At 44.6% G+C, this 19,382-nt stretch overlaps 2 protein-coding genes across 7 annotated transcripts in view; one reads left to right on the plus strand and one right to left on the minus strand.

Moving 5' to 3' along the window:
* Positions 1-19,382, minus strand: part of TNN (tenascin N) — a 204,934-nt gene that overhangs the window by 80,556 nt on the left and 104,996 nt on the right. The window lies entirely within an intron of this gene.
* Positions 18,177-19,382, plus strand: part of KIAA0040 — a 35,158-nt gene continuing 33,952 nt past the window's right edge. For all 6 annotated transcript variants that reach the window (XM_082439263.1, XM_082439267.1, XM_082439262.1 and 3 more), the window contains exon 1: positions 18,177-18,600. The gene's annotated coding sequence lies outside the window, so the exon portion shown is untranslated. The remainder of the gene's footprint in view (positions 18,601-19,382) is intronic.

Raw genomic sequence — 19,382 nt, forward strand, 5'->3', positions numbered from 1 at the left:
AAACCATTTTGAAATAAAGGAATAAAGTAGAAGGAATAAATCTACCCTATTCCAAGACTTATTGTGTAGCTATAGTTATTAAGACTGTGTGATACTGGTGGAGAGATAGACACACAGATCAATGGACAGAACAGAGAGCCGAGATATAGGCCCATACAAATATGCCCACTGATTTTTGACAAACATGCAAAAGCAATTCAACAAAGGAAATGTAGCCTTTTCAATAAATGACGCTGGAGCAATTGGATATCCATAGGAAAAAAACAAACGAACATTGACCTAAATCTCACATCTTATACAAAATTTAACTTAAAATGGGTCATAGACTTAAGTGTAAAACACAAAACTATAAACTTTTAGAAAAAATGGGAGAAAATCTTTAGGATCTAGTGCTAGGCAAAGAATTCTTAGACTTGACACTGAAAGCACCATCCAAAAAAAGGAAAAAATGATAAATTTCCATGGATTAAGAAGAAAGTGGGGGAGAGAAAGAAGTGTGTGGTTATAAAAGGGCAACATGAGGGATTCTTGTGGTGGTAGAAATGTTCTTTATCTTAACTATCAATTTCAATACCCTGGTTGCGAAACTGTGCTATAATTTTATAAGATAATATCATTGAAAAAAACTGGGTAAAGGGTATATGGGATCTCTCTGTATTATTTCTTATAACTGCATGTGAATCTATAATTATCTGAAAATAAAAAATTTAATTTAAAAATTCCATGCATTAGTTATAATTTTTCTTTTTTTTGAATTTCATTTTATTTTTTTATACAGCAGGTTCTTATTAGTTATCTCTTTTATACATATTAGTGTATATATGTCAATCCTGATCTCCCAATTCATCCCACCACCACCACCACCCGTTTTTCTTTTAATTTTAATATATAATTGTAAATGCTTTAGAAAAAATATCTTCAGTAACATACATGAAAAATAATGTCAAATTTTCACTTTTCAACATTTACTTCCATTTATAACTTTGATGAAAATATACTCAAATGCCATTCTGATGACATCATTCCCTTGTTTAAAAATCTTTCCATGGCTTTCCAAGGCCTATAAGCATAAAAACTCCTTAGCTAGGCATTCAAAGACATTCCTCTTCCAGACACTTGCCGATCAATCCAGACTCACCCTTCACTCCCGCCCACTGGTGCACACTCCTCTCCCCAACTCTTGACAACTTGAAGTTCCTTAATGTGCCTTGCTGCTTCATGCCTCTCTGCCTGTTCACCCTGCCCCTAAACATCTTCACAGCTTTCAAGACTCTGCTAAACCCACTTCTTCTAGGATCTCTTGACTGTTCCTCCCCTTAAGAGCCCAGACCAAGGAGAATTCACCATCCATCTGCAGCAGCACCGCAACTTGTACATCTATCTTGGTACCTAACACTCAGTTGCTGACATGTCTTTCCCTCTTCTAGTCTGTGAATGCCTTGAGGACGAGGACTGTGTAATTCTACCTTTGCAGCTCCTGTGCTTCCTATAGTGCCTAACACACAGCAGGTGGGCAAAATGTTTGTGCAACGGCTGACTATCCAGCTCACATGACTCCTGCTTTCTGGTGGTTTCCTTGTCCTACGTTTTTCTCATCCTTTCCCCCCAAAAAATTCATTCCTTACTCTCCTAAAGTCCCTTAGATTTTTGTTCACAGGACAGTCAGCTGTGTACATGCTTGCCTAAGAGTTCCTCAAGGATGGGCAGAGTGCATTTTTCAGACACACTGTAGACACATCAAAGAGTTCAACATTGATTGATAAACAAGGTGTTCAACCAACTGAGTGGACAAATGAATGAACGACCTTGAAATACCTTGTAAAGTATACAATGTAGGTTATTTTTTAACTTTACTCCAGGACCTGTTATAGAGAGAGGGACAGAAGGACAGAAAAATACACATAATACCTATAACTCACAAGGAAGAGCCCTACGTAGCAGCAGCACAGATAGGGAAGGATGAATACGTGGCTGGAATCATGAACATCACTGTACAGCTTTTAAGTTTGGGGTTAGGTCCTTTGAATTGTTCTTTGGGGCTGATGGAAGAAGGGAGGGTGAGATATCATCATATCATTTCCAGCTACTTAGAGAAGAATCCCAGTGTGAGTCCTATTTTTCACATATAGGGAAAAAAGAGACACAAAGACATGTCAAATCATCACACAGCACATTTCAGTTTTAAGCACAGTCCCAGCCTTAAGGAATTTACAATCTACTTTCCATTGTAATCATTCCAAACATTTGCCTTTAGAGCAGTTTAATGTAATAAGGAAATAATGCATGGGAAAGAGTATGGGCTGTAGTTTCAAACAGGCCTGAGTTCAAGCCCGGCTTGATCCTTTGCTAGTTATAGGAGCCTGCCACTTAATCTGTTTCCTTCGCTGTAAAATGCAATATCAGACCACTTACACATGGGACAGGTATGAGAATTATATAAGATAATGTATGTAAATTGTGGAGCATAATGCCTGGTACACAATAGGCCAATAAATTATGACCGTTCCTTTCCCCATCAAAGGCACCAATCTCTGGATTATGAACTTCCAAACACCTTCAGGTGAAATATATTTCTCATTTAAACTGTATTAGAAGCCAAAGCTATAACACCAGGAGAATACCTAAGAAAAGTATGATATGTGTTAAAAATGTTACGCTAGAAACCCTGCAGCGCTCTCAATAAATACTTGTTGACTGACAAATGCATTGTCAGATCATACAATCACACAGACGGAAGGAGATAACAGCATAAAAAGGTAATTTGGAATCAGCACAGGATAAAGATTACACTTCAATAAGTATTTTATTTTTATAAGCAACAGTAAAGGTAACTGGAAATCACTGGGGAAAAAAATCAGGTTTTCTTTTACAGACACAAGTTTATATGAACACCTAGAGGCACAGTACCCAAAATGCTGGCATCTCACTGGCAAAATTGCTAAATTGGAAGCAAGAGTGTTCCAGGTACTTAGGGGTGTGTGTATTCGTGACATCTGTGGACACCTCCTCCCACATGACCCAGGGAGCAGGAGACCCAGATGTCCTACACACCCGTGACCTACAGACTCATGACCTAAACACCCATGACCGCAGCAGCCATTCAAACACTTCCTGGAGCATCATCGTCTGGAAGACATGGTTTACATAACAAATGTTTATTGAGCTTTACTGTGTTCCTGGTACCGTGCTGGGCTCAGGGACACTAAGATGGGTGGATTACTATCCCTGCCCTCAAGAGGAGAGGTAGACATACAAATAAACAATTGCGAGTAGAGAGTGACTGGGCATGGATAAGGACACGTGGAGGCACAAAGAAAGGACTGGTCCATTTAACCTGAAGGATTAAGGAACTATTTCTCAGAGGTAGTAACAATTGAGCCAGACCTTAAAAGATACGACGCTTTCCATGCCAACAGAGTGTAAAGGCAATCCAGGCAGGGGAACCCCTAGGACAAAGGCCCAAAGTCTAAATATAGAGGTGAACTCAGAGAACTGTGGGCAGTTCCATGAGAACTGGGGCATTTGTAAGTCATATATAATGTACGTATACATAGCATCTTACATGCACAGTATATACATATCTTCCTATCCTTGTGAAATTGGCAGCAAATAATTATTCCCATTTTGTTGATGCATGTACCATGAACTTACACTCCCTATTCCATGAGCTAATCAGTTCACCTAATATTTTTTAACTAAACACCTGGAGTTATTGGTTATAGGTTGTTAAATGGCCCTCAGTCATCTATGCCTTGCTCCCCATAGGTTCCTGAATTTTTATGAGACAGGGCACCCACAGTGATGAAGGTCCTGGGAGGGATGGGAAGGAAGAGAGACTGAAGGATAGAGGGACACAGCTTCCCAGTATGGGCATCTCAATGGCCCAACAAAATAACTCAACATCCTGGAAAGATAAACATTTCGGAATTGTCAAGAAATATTCTAGAAATGTGAGTAATACATGAATCAGCTATGTACATTGTGAAACCTAAGACTTACGTTGCTTATTTCACAATATAAAAATTTAAAAATTTTCCATCAAGAAAAAAATAAAAACAAAGACAAGACATGCCAATTTGTGGAGAGACCCACAGCACCCTAGGGTTTTGTCCCACTACAGATCATCTTATTTATGCTACAGAAATAGTCGATATGTCCACAACAGGTATCACTAAATGATCTCAGTATGTCTTCTCACTGAACCTGAGATAAAGGGATAAGGAGAGGTCAAAAACTAGAGTGGAAGCATCCCTTGTGCTGTTAAAAATAGTGCTGTTAGGCACCATCGAAATGGCTCTATGGTTGCATTAAAATAGCCACTTCAAAATGTCATCTACACAATTTTGCATCTCAGGTCTGCCATGAAAGGGTTATGTGACCTTTCCAAAGGTCACATAATTTCTTTAAGCTTCTAATTCCTCTCCTGTAAAATGAAGACCTGGACCAAATAACTTCCAAAGTCCCATTCTGACAGTTTACAAGTCTGACTTTCCTTTTTACCACATCTAGTTATCCCAAGCCACTACCTGTACTAACAACCAATTGCCTGGGGCAGCAGAAGTCTAACCCCTAGTCCCAAAGACACATGCGTGAATTTTTGACCCAAACAGCACAGTTCACTTGAAATGCCCCATGGGCCCATCTGATCAGTGCTTTCTCCCCACACCTTGGGCAAACGTGCACTAGAAGTAAATCAGCAAGAAAATGATTGCTGCCCCCAAAGCAGTGACTTGAAAATCAGTATTTACCTTGCCTTCTGTGGTTTCACTTCCTGCCCGGAAATGGAGCTGGGTGCTGCAGATGGGGCCTGAGATGACAAACACTTCTGATATAGGTTCTGAGTTCAGTATGGTTTCCTTTGCTGTGAGATATCGCTAAAACACTACAGAATTTTTCTTTACGTGGGATCAGGCAGAAAGCACAATTCAGATGGACTTCACTTTGGATTTCCTACTTTGGATGAAATTAGATGGAGCACCACCCTCCAAAGTGCTTTCCAGACTCAAGGAACCCCCAGGGTAGGTAAGGAAAGAGGAGGCACCCAAGGATTCCAGCAGCCAGTAGGCAACAGGTATGAGAAATACAGCTGCACTGGGCACCCTGCCAGGAGGACCACAGAGTTGCCCCAGAAAGAGCCCACCCCCAGCTCAGCAACACTGGGTCACACAGCCTTCTACTAGGGCAGTGAGCTCTGTCTACATATTTGTGAGGGCATTTAAGGCAGTGTTTCAAAGCATGAATTATAAAGCCAGAGACCAGGCCAGTAGACTATAAAAGGGACCTGTCATAGAGTCAAGAATGCCTAACTATAATCCCACTTTTAGTTCCATTTCAAGAGAAAACAAACTATATTAGCAAGGACACCCAATCGATAAGCAGAAGCCCAGACAAATAATAAGACACTCCATGACTTGGAATGTTGCCAGCTCAAGCCTGATGCTATGAACAATGGATGCAGTAACCCAGGGAAACCAACTGCATAGTTGAGTTCACACAATACCTCACCTACTTTTATTCTCTTTTGCCCTCCGCAAAAAGCAGGACTCTGAACCCAAATTCATATGACTCCACAGGAAGATGTGAGGTAGAAGTGTGAAAAGTATCCTATTTTTTAGTACTTAGAACTTGGGGGAAAGAAGCAGACTTGAATATCCCAAATTTCCAACCAAAGACTCTAATATTTTGCATTTTTGCAGCATCTTTATACAAAAATCCTCAAACCACTTCTGCTTGTCTGATATTAGCATCTCAGGGAAGCAGCCAGGAGTTTGTTGAAGCATTTTAAAGAGCACTTAATATTCAAAGCCCTTTTGAATTTTGAAAAATGAGGGAAAATACAAATAAAACCATTTTTCATCCTGGGTCAAACCCTCTACTGGCAATCTGAAATTTCTCTTAAAATTCAAGGTTTCCCAAAATCAATGTGGTATCCTAAATTGGATCCTAAAACAGAGAAAAGGACATTAGTGGATGAATTGGTGAAATCCAAAGAGTCCATAGTTCAATCATTAGTATAATACCAATGCTAATTTCTAAGTGCTAATTTCTAAATGCACCATGGTTACATTAGATGTTGACCCTAGGGGAAACTGAGTGAAAGCTATGTAAGATCCCTGTATTTTCTTTGTAACTTGTCTATAGATATAAAATTATTCCCGAGTTTATTCAAATATTTATTTTTTAAGTAGCAAAAAAATAGTAAGTCAAGATTTCTTTGCCAAAGAAACTTTCGTGAGTGAAAGGGGTGGGGATTACTATTCTCTCTCCCCATTGAAAAACATATTAAAAGGACAAAAATCTCCAGTTTTTTACTAGAGATCAACCAAAAGATAGTGGCCAACTCCATTTCTCCTCAAGGTAACATGTTGGGAAGCTAAAGGGAACTGGGAGCTCCAGGATGTGGGCTCTCCAGTCTGTAAAACAGAGATAATGACCTCTCTCTCAAGTGTCTCAATGGGGAATCAAGGACACAAAAGAGGTAGAGCACTTGACCTGTGTCAGGAGCTAGGTGAGTGGCATTGTCCTTTGCTCTTTCTCAGGACATCCCCACTGGCGGCTCCTGTCGGCCCCTCAGGGAAACCTTACAGGTGGTCCTTCTGGGTGGAAGGATGGCTCCTCTATCTTGGCAGGAGGGCTCCCCGTGTTCATGGCCTCAGAGGACCTGCTGGATGTCTTAGCTCCTGGACAGTGAGCTGTGGTCTCTCAGCCCCACCTCTAGAAGCAGCTTATACTCTGCTGGGCTCCTTGTCAAACTCTCTGAGGGCAGCTCTGTCCTCGCACCACTTTTTAAAGAACAGCCCACCCATCACTCTGTGGGGATAGGGAGACAGAAAAAACTACCACTTACTTAATGGATTTACTTTTCAGTAAGAGTGAGAAGGGAAAAAATGAGTCATGAGCTGAGGCTGGGGGCTCAGCACTTGCCCCACAGAGTGGCACTGTGCAAGCCAAAAGGTGGGTCATTTCTAGAGCAACCTTTGCTCCCCTTCGCTTGGCCCAGCTTTTAATATGTTGCACTGACTCACTGTCTTTTGCTTCAAGGAAATTCTTAAATTAACTAGACCTTGACACTGTACGACAGTGTACAGCCCATTCGTTCTTCCCGGCATTGTCCAGTCTTCTGGGTAGAGAATATTTTGGTGAAAGTCCCAGGTTTTTTTGTCCTATCTCCATAGGTTGTGAATTTTCCTGAGTAATCTCTATTCCAAATATTCTGCCTTATTGATCCTAGAAACCACCCAAATGTTCCAGAAACTGAAAATGTTTTAGTATTATTCTCTCCCTGACGGCCTCATCTACCTAAAGGTGACATGTTCTGCCAGCCCCTGGGCTTTCTTCAGAAGTGGTCAGGGTACCCATCAGGTGTGTGGGTACCATCAAGGACACTTCTCATGCTTGTTGGCCACTTAGCATCTGAATCCTTCCTTTGTCTGGGGAGTCCCTCTCCCTGTCAAGCAGAGCTGGTCTCCCTCTGTGGAACTGTCAACGACAGATATTTGCTTACTGGCCTCCTTTGCAGCAGATGGGCTAGCCTTGAACTAGGCTCTACCAATCAAATGAACCTAGTTCAGACTTTAAATTGGAAACTAGTCATACAAAAGAGCAGGAGTCACCCAGAATCCATTCTGGTGTGGGGACAGCTCCATCCAGCTTACTGACATAGCAGTGGTGGCAGATTCAGAGCAGTTTCCAGCACTTACTGTCAGTGTGGCAGGGGTACAAGCTGCAGTGTCTGTGCTTAGCAGGAGCTGCCCTGGGTCTTCACCAGACCAGTTCTCCAGCACAATTTGGATATTTCCCCTGGCCGAGTAGCCCCAGAGCCTGGCCTTTTGACCTTTCTGGAAATTCTACGAACCAGAGCCTACTTCACGGGTCAGCAACCTGTGTGGTCACACAGGGCCCCAGGCTCAGCATGATCCTGTGCTTAGTTAAATGGTCTGCTGCTCATCTTCCAATCCTTCAAAGTTTTCACCAAGAAGCCTCACATTTTCATTTTGCACTGGGCCCTGCAAATTAAGTAGCCGAGCCTGCTGTGAGCTAGCTAATATACTTTAGGTTAAGGGGTTCTTAACCTTTTGTGTGCCCTGGAGCCCTTTGGAGGTCTGATGAAGCCTATGAAGTATATAAGGAACATTTTGAAATGCACAAAATGAAATACATAGGAAGCCAGTTATACTAAAATATAGTTAAATTTTTTAAACAAATATATGATAGCGTAATATGTGTGATTTTTTATTAGTACATTAAATAAATCTAGTGGCAGGTCTAGTAACTGCTGTTGCCCAGAAGTAGTATTTTGGAATGCCTGCAACAACTGAAATGTGACTTGAAAATACCTACGACTTTTTTTTTTAAGATTTTTTTTTAATATATATTTATTTTTATTTACTTATTTATTTATTTTTGGCTGCACTGGGTCTTTGTTGCTGCGCATGGGCTTTCTCTAGTTGCAGCAAGAGGGGGCTACTCTTCGTTGCAGTGTGCAGGCTTCTCATTGCGATGGCTTCTCTTGTTGCGGAGCACGGGCTTCAGTAGTTGTGGCACATGGGCTCAGCTGTTGTGGCTCACGGGCTTAGTTGCTCTGCAGCATGTGCGATCTTCCTGGCCCAGGGCTCGAACCCGTGTCCCCTGCATTGGCAGGCGGATTCTTAACCACTGTGCCACCAGGGAAGACCCCCTATGACTTTTAAAGGTGATAAGGTCACAGGTATCTGATTTGTTGTCTATATTCATAACTTAAAGAAATGCTACATTCAGTGAGAGATTTTTTTAAAGTGATCCATCCAAGTCACAGTGCCCTTATTTTTTGATTAAAATTTAATTGTAAAACTTAATTAATTAAAATTTAATTTAAATAAATTCCTTTTCTGCTTCAACTAGCCAGAGCTGTTATTTTGTTGCTTACAAAGAGAAGCCTGTAGGATACAGGTACCTGATGTGACCCAGGCCCCAGGACGAGTCCTGAGTATGCCAGAAAACAAGCAAACACAACAGTCATAGTGGTCCGAGGTGAGTCAAAGGCGTATCCAGCATAGCTCTGCCTCAGCTGTTAGGATCTTAGAAGAGAAAGTGTCAGTGGTGACAGTCCAGGTTGCTGTCTGTGAAACATGTGACAAGCCCTATGTGTGTGGTATAAACCAAGTGATCTAGATGTCTGAGCAAGTGGAGGTCCCTTCCAGCTGGGAAGGTCAGCTATTAATAACGGTTCTACCTTATGAGAAGGGACATAAAACACGTAACAGTATAATCATTGCTCCAATGTCCACGGCAAGTTAACAGAATGTTGAAGAATCTCCTTCCTCAATTTCCCAAATCCTAATCCAGAATTCTTTGTTCTAGCCGCATTACCTCTCAGGTATTTCAACATGAGTGTGTTTTTTTTTACAGATCTCAAAGGAAATATGATAGAAAACATACCTCCTCAGGTACTATTCTCTTGTTCCCCTTCCACTCCTCCTTTTGGGACAGGGGACTCAAAAGCCCTTCAACACAAAGGGAATATCTATCCTTTGGACACACTCGAGAAACCTGGGTTTGTTCAGAAACTGGAAAACAATCCATTCGCAGATATCTTGAATTTTCCTAAGTTGTTTTATATCCATTATTATCTTGAGCTCTGGGCATATATCATTACCCCTGTTTTATAGATGAGGAAACCAAGGGTCAGAGAGGTTGCGACTTGCTCAAGGTCACAGAGCAAGAAAGAAAACCCAGGTTTCTTGCTTTTTAGTCCAGTGTCCTTTCCTCTGCCCATAACTCTCCTACGAGCAGATCATAACAAAAGGGGAGGCCGTCTCTGAAAGGGAAGTAAAATCATGCAGATCGTCAAAAAACCAAGACACCCACACCCCAAATTCTGGACAACAGGTGTCACCTAGGAGAGGAGAGGCTCGTAAAAGAAAACAGATCACCAAATCCTCTGGCCCCGAACAGGCTTCAGTTTGAGCCCCCAACATGGGACAGAATTCCTTTGGCCAGTGCCCAGCACACAGAGTCCTTCCCATTCCTGCCTGGGACTTCGGCTCATAACAACAGCAACAGCAGGAAAAGGGCTTCATGAACATAAAAATAAACAAACTTTCTATTTTTAGCAGGGCTGCAGCTGTGAGAGCTTCATTATTTGCTTTTTAGCTGCAGCATTCTGCGGGAGGAGAGGCAAGCGGGGAGGGGGTGGGAGACGAGGACAACTAGGGACAGTCATACTGGGAGCCAAATTTTCCATCGCTGAACCTAATTACACACAGGCCCCAGAAACCCACGTCCAGCCTGGAAGTCTGTGGAGTCTGCAGGTCTGGAAAAACTGGAGAGCAACAAGCAGGAAGCCAGCCGGTGACTGGGCTCTCCTCTGGCCATATATAGAAATAAATCATCTTTTGCCCAACTGGTTTTTAGAGCTACTGAAAACCGTGTTGTAGTGACTCCATCAGAGGAGTGGAAGACAAGCTTGTGAGTAGAGACCTTTCAACTCTTAACTTAGGCTCTTGCGAGAACCTGTGTGAACCTCGCAGAAACTCAGATCCCGCATCTTCCAGGCTGAAACCCGGCTGGGGTCCAGAATTCCCAATAAGCCTGCAGCGTTTTTCTCCTGCCCAGCCCTCGCTGATAGCAGTCAATAGCAAGATCTTGAGAAAGGACAACCCTGATGTTGGAGGTGGGGAAAAACAGGAGCTGTGGTTCCTCCTTTCTGTTTGCCTGAAACAGGATTGGACATTATGAGAAGGGAGTTCCAAGGCCACCACAGAGGAGGGACCTTTCCTTATACATGTCACAGTGGTTTTAGGAAACGTATGCACCTGATCTGATTTCAGAAGTACCTCTTTAGCCGTGCAAATACCTTTGGCTGTGCCATACCCTGACCCCATGGCATCTTTAATTACATTCTTTTCCCCTCCTGTGGCCCTTTTCATGCATGGTCGCAACTATATTTTCAGTCCTTCTGAGCAGACAGAATTGCAGACCCCAAAGCAGTACTGAGCAAGGAAAGAACCCAATGCTTCAGGCGCTTACAAGGAAATAAGTGCCCAAGCAAGGGTACCATGCTCTTCCATGCTGGGAGAGAGTCTCTACAACTTCCCTGATGTGGCCTTATGGCTGGCGGTCTTCATTCACTGGCAAATGTTTACCGAGCAACCCACTGTACCGTCACTTGCATTCCAGTGTGGGGAAGAAATAAACAGACAATGTCATCACCGTGGGGCAGGCTCTATGATGGGTAAGCACAGAGTCCTGTGGGAACACAGAGGACTGGCTTCTACCACAGTCCTGGAGAGTCAAGATCTTTTCCGAGAAGATGGTGGCGAGCTGGCACCCAGGCAGGTAGAGATTGGGTAGGGGCAAGAGTTTCTCCTCAAACACTCCCTATGAAAGGGTAGTTCTCAAATAATAACATGGTAAGAGGACATAGCAGGGCTAAAATATATGAGAACTTAACCCCAGCACTGCAAAAATAGTCCCTCCCAATAACATTTATCATTTTACCCCATAACACTACTAAGCAAACCAATTGCTGTCAAATTACAAGAAAAAAGACAGTATCATAATCTATTTGACTGTGAATTTTGACAGCTAACAATGTAAGCCCTGGAATCTTGAGGTTGGAAGGGATCATATGGGCTACCGAATCCTCTCACCACATATAAAAATCCCTTCTACAGTATCCCTGCCAGATGGTCACCCAGGCTCTGCTCAAATTGCTCCAGTAATGGAGAGCTCTCCACGGATCAAGGCAACTAGTTATTAATAGTTAGTTTTAAAAGCAGGAGCTGGAGTGTGTAGTGGCCTCCTACCCAGCTGAAGTTCACTCTCCCAGCCTTTCCAGACTCCAATAAATCCTACAAAAGGCCACCAGATTAACTTTGAAAGTGGTCAGTCCATTGTTCAAAATCTGCAGTGACTCCAACTACTGACATACGAATTCTAACCTCCTTCTAAAAGACTAGAAGAGCCCATATCAAAATGTGACATTGGTTATATTTGGTCATGAGGTTTATGGATGATATTTTGTTTTTCTCCTTCATACTTTTGAGTTTTTCCCTAGTTTTCTGTGAGACAGAGAGAGAGAGAGATTAAGAAAGGTAATAAAATAATTAATGTTATTTACGAAAAAGTCCTACCGTGTTTATTCGTTCATGTTGTACCCAATTTAGAAATCTTTCACTCTCTTTCCCAGTCTTTAAATTCTTCTGCACCTCCTAGATTCTGGCCAACCCACCTCTATGTTTCCTTGAGTGCTCCAGCCCTTACTGCCCTTAAATCCAAAGTATAAAATTGAGCACTTTATTATAAGCAGTTTTCTACTATCTGTTAATCATCTCCTGAGATGTGGTCAGTTCCACATCAGACTGTAAATTGCTTAAGGACCGTATCATAGTGCCTACCTAGCACAAGGCAGAGGCTATTGTAGATTCTCCATGAATATTTGCTAGTGGATAGACGGATGGATGAAATTCCATTGGGTGTATTTATTAGCTCAGTTGGTTAGAGCACAGTTCAAATGATAGAGCACAGCTCTAGTAAGTTTTGTATGTCATCTGATCCTATGCTTCTCAAACTAGGGTGCCCACAACCCTGGAGGAATATGGAAAAGTAAGTCAAGTGTATATGAAGCCACCAGATATTAAATAATGTCTTCCTAAAGCAAAAATGTCCTCCTTTGGGGGAATATTCTGGTGGAAAAGTGTGAGAAGCACTTTTGCAGCCCATCCCTTTCCGAGTGCAGAAATTCCATCCAAGGCTGACATCCAGATACTGCTTGAGTTCATCCGTTTAGGCTTTGCTTCTAGATACTTTCAGATGCCAATAGGTCTACCCCCCACCAAGAGATGTTCCTGGAAGGTATCATTCATCCTGTGTACAACAATGTAGAGATCACTGGTCTAGGAGCCAGAACACCTTGGTTCCAGCCCAGTTATGCAACTAGTGTAGGCTACCAGCCTCTTCAAGCCCCCAGTCTCTCATCTACTCTGCCCTCCCAACAAACGTTGGGTTAAATTAAATAATACATTTGAAATGTCTCTGTAAACTGAAATCTATGTGCAAGCTTCAGGTATTATTATTGCTGTCTTTATCATCCCAGAATCAGTGAACTTGATTGTGTCCCATGGGCACAGAGGCTGTTTCCCAAACCTGTCCTGTTGACTAAGGCGGGTAGCAGTGGAGCTCTGAATTCAGAAAGTTGTAGGTGGAAACCTGACTCTAGTGTAAGCTCCACCAGACTAGAGTCTCATTCATTTTTATATATCTCATGTTTTGCATAATATTTAGAATATATATAGAATATATATATATATATATGCTGAATGAATGTGTTTCTGTTTATTGGGATTTCTGCCTTCCATCATTTACCTGATCTTCAGCAAAATTAAAAATTTTCCAAATCCCAGTCTCCTTATCTATTAGAGAAGTATAATAGTATCTCATAGTGTTAAAAATGCATAAGCTGCCTGGCACATAGGAAACAATAAGTCAACGGCAGTTAAAACAAAGGGAGAGGGTGACTGTACTTCTGCAACTTGGTAAATGAAGGCTAAACTATTATTTTATGGTTTTGTCAGCCCTTCCTTTTACCTGTTATGAAAGAGCCAGCCTAGGGAAAGGAAGGTTGTTTGCAGCAAGGTTGATGTTCTGAGTCACTGAACTAGTTAAGGAAGCAAATTTCAAAGGCACAGTTACTTTGTGGGCCCTCAGGGCAAAAGGAATAAACAATTCCAGTCTTCACAAAAACTTCTTCCAGAATGAATACGCTTGGGCAGGGCAAGCTGGGGTTTTCCAGAGGTCTCTCTGACAAAGTGACAAGAAATGTTTTACCTAGGCCATGGAAATGCTATATGAAACCCACACAGTGGGCTCACTCAATAAATTGATCAGTAAACCGAGAGCAGGAGACAAGGGGAGCCAAAAAGAGAGGCGAAATGAGAGTTCTGTGGAGCCCTCCTCCCACCCTGAGACCCCTGCCAGAAAAATGGAATCCTGAGGCCCTTTGTTTACATGTGCGCTAAGCCAATGATGAATCCCAACAAAGAGCGCTGTGTGCAGTGCCGCCAGTTCCAGAGACGGTGCTGGAAAAACAGCTTTCGAGACACAGCCCCAGGAGGCTGGGAGGCAGAAAGAGAAAATGAAGACTGAGCCCCTTCGTGCCCCAGAGGTAGAAGCAAAGGGCCTTCCGAGCTGTCACCACCCTCACCGGCCCCCCTGATGGAAGGGGTGCTCCAGCTCTAGAACTTACAGGAGCGCTCAAGAAAGCATAAAGCACGTGGAGCAGAGGGGCACAGGTGTGTGGGGAGACATGGTGATTATCAGAGGACACATTTAAAAGTTTCCTGAACTTCCCCCAGTGTCAAGATTTGGAGCTACAGTTATGAAAGTAATATTTTCCCTGGCATCTTGGATGCAGCATTGAAGACATTTTGGATGCTGCATGGAAAAGAGCTCCCAAGAAAAGTATATTGTCACTGCTCTTTTTAGAGGAGCTTTCATAATTAGAGTAATTTATGTCAGAATTAGACAGTTTAGGGAACAGAGATCTAATTGCAAGAGATAAATATAATAACTGGTATGAAAACAGCCTCTCAAAATCTGTTTAGAAATCCAAAGCCAAAATGAAAAAGCAATGCATTTTAAAAGGGCTGTAAGGGGTGGGCAGGAGTGAGGGGTGGGCGGAGGTGGGGAGAGGAAATGCTTTCTCAGAATAGTTATAATTTAGCTGGAAAACTCACTGTTTTTTGGATAACCTGCTAAAACTGAACACGAATGAGACTAAAAATAAAAGATAGCATCTGCAGAAAATACTTGGCTAAGGTAAAAAGAACAAGGTTTTGCTACCTTCATGAGGCAAAGGCCATGGAGACTGTAGAATTAGGGATGCCCATTGGCTCAAAACCAGGCCAGGACTCTTGTCCACAAAGACCCCATGTACACGTGGTGAAAGGGCCCGTCGGGCCACCCTGACTCCCGACCACATGGAGTCCATCTCAGCTTCCTGCAGCACTCTTTTACAGCTCTGCCATTCACCTGTCTGTCCAAACCCCTCTGGAATCCATTTATGTTGCCAGCTTGTGCCACCTCTGGGAGATAAGCCATCCCATAAATTCACTACCTGCAGCGCAGTGTAGTATTTCCACTGGCTTCTCCTGCACTTGCCTCCCTCGTGGTTCCGTGGTGCTGCTACGTTTCAGGATCTGGTGAACAAGTCTGTGCTCGTCTCATCCACACCATTTATAGGCTGACCGTTTCCTCCTAACAGCCTGCCTCTTGTCAACAGCCCTTCCAGTGGGTGCCTTAAGGATCCAGGCTGCTGTTCAGGTACTTCCTGAAGTACCCGTGTACACTTTTAGACCCTCGCCCAAGTGTCGCAGGCAAGAATATACCACCGGTTAAGGTGAGAGTAAGATAATGTTCTCAATTTAATATTTTCCCTCCCTGAAGAACAGGCCCATTTGGGCGCAGCACTGTCCTGGTGCACACACGTTATATTCGACATGGCTTCTGGACTCAGAGGGTTTGCAAACTGATGGGACAGTGTCTTCAGGCAGCACAAGGCCAACAGTGAAAGTCAACCTGTCTGATATGGGGCATTTTCAAGAAAGAAAAGCTAGTGTGGCAGTCCTGGCCTTCATAGCAGGCTAAGGTTCTATGCTAAATACCCCCTTGATTTTCACAACCCTCTCAGAGGCAAGCAACACCTTTTGTCCCCAATATATTGATGTGAAACCAGAGCTTAGCAGGTGCTAGAGTTAGTAGGGGGAAGTCACTCAAATCTCCAGTCTCAGTTCACAGATCTGCTTATTTTGGCTTCTTTTTTTTTTCTTAATTAGATGTTAATGCTCTGTTTCACTCCATTTAGAGCCCACTAACCTCTTGACCACTCTCAAATATCTTTACTAAAAATATGAAAAATAATGAGGATCAAGCAAACTGTAACAGCACCATGGTGGCCTGGGGCCATCCATGAGGTCATCAGACCTGGGATTTCACTGCCAAGAGAATAAAATAGTAGGTGGGTGCCCTCACATGCTTTTTTGTAAGGGATGCGTCATCCGCCCAGAGTGAGAACATCGTGGCCAGTCGCCCACTCCTTTACTTCTACCATAATTGCATCTTCCTGGTAATGCCAGTCCCTCAACAGACTTGGCAGCCTTGGCAAACCAATGTGAGTGGATCCGCCATCTTGCCCACTGCTCTCTCTGCCACAGAAGCTGTTGGCCTTCCTCACTGAGACATCACAGAGATACCACCTTATGGATAGGCCCGAGATTTTCTTTCCACCATTGACAGGCATGTCCATCAAGCCCTAAGCTCAAATCAATTGCCTCAGTTTCTCTTGTTTAATTTCTTCCCGTTCTCTCTTAAAAGCAACCCTAAGAATCGTTATGTAGGCCAGAGCCAATCTGTAATGTTGTTCTAGATTTCTAGGAAAGCATCTTCTGTAACCCTTCCTCAATAGGCCTCATTCCAGGCCTGAACCTGACCCTTGCTCACATGTGGAATTCCTTAACAGAAGGTGACTTCCTCCTCTACTTGATGATATAGTAGTAAAAGGATGGATTGAGGGGTTGGAAACACTCAGACTCCAATCTGGGTTCCCCCATTTATGAGTTATGTGACTGGGAGGAAGTTACTTAGCTACTCTGAACCTCAGTTTCCTCATCTGTAAAACGAGGATGATACTACGTCTCATGACTGTGTTGTGAAAGGCTGAATGATACGTTATGGGCAAAGCTCCTGGCACAGTGCCAAGTGTCCTTAGCATGAAAGGAAATCTCCATTCCCAAATCCTCAGGCCAGCATTCAAGGCCTCACTTTGCCCCCTGCCCCTACCCCATCCCTTGCTCAGGGTTCTGTTAGACTCTGGCTTTAAACTCCGAGAGTGTCAGAGGAACCAACTCTATGTAGGTAGACAGTTGTAAGCTCAAAATGTGGTTACAGATTGAGCGTCTCCCATCGTGGTTAGCACATCTACTAACGGAAGCCCCTCATCTGGACACTTCTAAGCAATCTCCTCAGCCCCATCTTCCAATCTCTGCTGGCCCTACCTGACCACCTGTTAGCCCACCTGCTTCTGGGACCCACCTTCCCCCTCTTGTTCAAATCCAGACTAAGTTTTCTCCACCTGGGTTTCTGGGAAGAAGGTCTCATCTAATTTCCTTCCATTGGAGGAAAACTTTCTTTTCTCTCTTTCCTTAATCATCTTTGGCACTTCTGACTGGAGGGCTGGGTTTTCTCTTTGGTCTTTCAACTCAGAGCCATTTGGTTTCTCCATTGCTAACAGAAACAGATCTCTTATTCCTCAGTCGAAACAGCTGGCTGCACTAGTCATTTTAACACCCACACGCAGAGGCCAAAGGACACCAGCACTCAAGCACAGGAGCTGGTGGGCAAGACACGGCTCAGCACCTGGCACCTGGGCACCTGGCGAAAATAGTCAAGAGGGCAGCATCTCAGGTCCACGTCATGGAAGGACCTCTGAGGAGGCCCCTAGACACTCCAGGGCCAGGTTCTGTCATCAACCCCCCCTCCCCCCCACACACAGTACCTGGGAGACACTGAGCTCCCTGCCACGGGTAATCAGAAGCTTTGCGTCTGGAGTCCTCCATCCCACGCTGGTGCAGCTCTTTCGTTTCCTAGCTTTCCAGGTGCTGGACTCCAGACCCACCAGCTCTGAATAAAAAGTGGACAGAGGGCAACTGAGGATGAGAGGGGAAGCACCTTTGAGAACTTTGTGAAGGCAGTTTTCCCCTCCATCTCTGCTTCTGACAGCTCCTGCTGGACCACACTGTTTCTTACTGCCTTTGGTGAGCAGTGCAGAGACTTTTCCAAGGTGTTGCGTGCACCCCACCAAACACACCGTGCTGACCAGGGGAGCCCACCACGTCCTTTGTCCAGATAAGGCACTGGAGCCTTCACCCAATCTGCCCCACGGCCTCCCTCTCCAACACCTCCCACCCCCTTTCCAAGAAGCCTGCTCCATTAGGAAGGGCTGGGCGATTTTCACTTAAGCCCACTTCTTCCCGAATTAGGTCTCAGATCCCTGGGAACTTTGGTGCCTCCGTGAAAGCGACTGGGACTGGTTCCGCAGGCTCCTGAGCGGCTGTGTCCTGCAGGAGGCGTGTTCCGGGACCGACAGGGCACCGACACTTAAGGGCGGGGCAGGGAGGGGGTAACTGGCGGGAAGTCGGGGTGGGAGGGAGGGCGAGTCTGGGCCGTGTGCGCCCAAGTCCAAGGGCACCCGTCCGCCGCGGGCCCCAGGGTGGCGAGTTTGGGCCGAGCCCAGGGAGTGGGAGAAGGAGCGAGTCTGATTCAGGAAGTCGAGCCTCTGACATCAGGGGCAGGACGGAGTTGGAGTGAAACCTCAAAAATGGGAGGCGCCGGCCAGCGGGAGGGCAGGGAACATAGAGGGCGCCTTTCTCGCAGCCGGAGGCAGGTACGCGCAGCGCGGGGCGGCCCCCGCTGACCCTCCACCTGGGCCTGGCCCGCGCGGGACCCACAGCGGCTTCCAAGGAGACACCAGGACCTCGCCCCTGCGCCCGATCCCTGGTGCACGGGCAGCACCCGGCGGACCCCCTAGCGACCACGCCTGCAGGAAGCCCTCCGGTGGACTCAAGGGTGAGTCTCAAGATTTTTTGTGGTGGTTGTGTGTGTGTGTTTTAAAACACTTTTTGAGCTGCCCTCCGTTTGCAAGGGGGCTTCCCACTCCCTCCTTTCTTTAGAAGATTGAGACTAACCCCCTAGATAAGTGAAATTTAAGGATAGTTTCCAAACAGCCTCTTGCCCCTTCGCAACTTCACTTCCAGTGTTCCCCCGCTTTGCGAGGGTTCTTGGCAGCCTTACTTCTGCTTCTGGGCTCAGTCCACATGGGTTCCTAGTGGGGTTTGGGGTGGAGTTCTCCGACTCCCGTTGACAACAGCTGCCGGCAGGAGCGGCTTGAAAGGGACAGAGGGACATTCAGTTTGCTAACAAAAAAGTCAAGACCTGAGACCCTCCAAAAATCACCCGAGGCTCAGAGGTTTCTAAATTATTCTAGGTGAAGCCAAATTTTCAAGGGGTCTAAGAAACTGGCCACCGCGAAAATATGGCCTGGAGCCAGGGCTGGAATGGGAACCTGTCTGCTCTTCCCCGAGCCTCTGGGGGGATCTGCCTTGCCACAGACTGCTTCCTAACTTCTTTACCTCTCTCTACAGACCCACTCCCAGTCCCTCACCCCACCCATGAAGGTAAAATGGAGGACACAATGAGACCTGTTTCCCTAGTATTTTGAAGAGTTTCACAGGAATACATTAGAGTTAAACTATGGTCATTAGCTAGTGGGAACACCAGTCCTGCCTAACCGAAAGGGAAACTGAAGCAGACAGGCACTGCCCTAATTTCTTAGAGAACACTGGCAGCCC

Source organism: Balaenoptera physalus, assembly GCF_965194825.1.
Source record: "Balaenoptera physalus genome assembly, chromosome: 1".
NCBI lineage: Eukaryota > Metazoa > Chordata > Mammalia > Artiodactyla > Balaenopteridae > Balaenoptera > Balaenoptera physalus.